The sequence below is a fragment of the Cynara cardunculus genome (genome assembly GCF_001531365.2).
Source record: "Cynara cardunculus var. scolymus isolate 2C chromosome LG 3, CcrdV1, whole genome shotgun sequence".
NCBI classification, from domain to species: domain Eukaryota; kingdom Viridiplantae; phylum Streptophyta; class Magnoliopsida; order Asterales; family Asteraceae; genus Cynara; species Cynara cardunculus.
Window position 1 is genome coordinate 13114129 of NC_037530.1, and position 1409 is coordinate 13115537.

The following is a 1409-nucleotide window of genomic DNA, read 5'->3' on the forward strand; positions in this document are numbered from 1 at the left end:
CGATCATCATTTTAACAATCAAATGTCCAAGAATGAAAGATTTAAGAAAAAAAATTGTGAAAACAGTTAAGAACACTCAAGAACATAAAATGCTGAAATTCTAGAAATTTCAGCAACTCTTGATGATTTCTTCAAACAAATTTCGCTGCACACGTGCTCTGATACCAAATGTGAGTCCCTAAAATCACTGATCAATCTTCAATAATCTTCACAATATGGCAGATCTGATATATCATTCAAGAACATCATATGAACATAGAGAGAGAAAGTCAAGATCTTTACAATTCTGGTCAAACCTCTCTTTACGTATATTATTTACAAATAAGCTCTACTCTTACAATTACAAAGACTAACCATATTTATATGGTCAAACCTACTAAACATAGTCAAAGTCAAACTCCTATATAAAAAGTCAAACACGCTGACTTTTACAATTATAGACTATATTTAACTTTCAAGACGAATACAATTAATACTGATTTTTCAGTCCTAACAAAAACGTAAACTTTCTCTTTTCTAATAATCTTAATGGCCAACAGGAACTCCGCCTACAGTGGTGGTTCCCTCACCAAATCTCCAACTCTTTAAAGAGAAGAATACCCACAATGGAGGATACGAATGGTGAATTTTCTGGAAGGGATGGACAGAAACCTTTTACGATATGTTATGGAGGGTCCCTATGTTCCACAGACTCTTGTTCCAAGAGTCTCAGGAACAAATACCACAGCTGAAATTCCCACCTACTACATGCCCAAGGATGAGAAGAATTGGGATGGAGACGACAAAGAGCGGGTTGAGACCGACAAAAAGGCCAAAAGACTGATAATCATGGCCATACCCAATGAAATCTTCCAATCCCTTGATGCATGTTCCACTACCAAGGAACTATGGGATGAGCTGGCAAGCCAATTGGAAGGAGGGGCAAAAACAAAGAAGAATCGTAGAGCCTAATGTCTCAACGAATACACCAACTTTAAGGCTCTTCCTGATGAACCGATTCAGAAGACATACGATCGTTTCAACACATTGATTAATCAATGTCGTCGAAATAATATCTTCAGAACAAAGGAAGAAAATAATGTTTTATTCCTTAAAAGTGTTGGCAATGAATGGACACAGCTGTCGATGTCCCTTCAAGCAAATCAGGACTTAGATGGCTGGTCACTCCATGACGTATACGGAACGCTTGTTGCACAAGAGAACTACATCATGAAGAAAAAGGTGTCCATCGGTGGACCCTTGACTCTAGCAACTGAAGAAAAGGAAGTTTCAAGGACTTCCACCAGAGATCACAAGAAGAAAGGAAAGAAAGCACTGGTGGTAGAATCAGAATCTGAAGATGAAACATCTGAATCAGATGATGATATCAAAGCCTTTGCCAAATCTCTGGCCTTGATTACAAAGCAGTT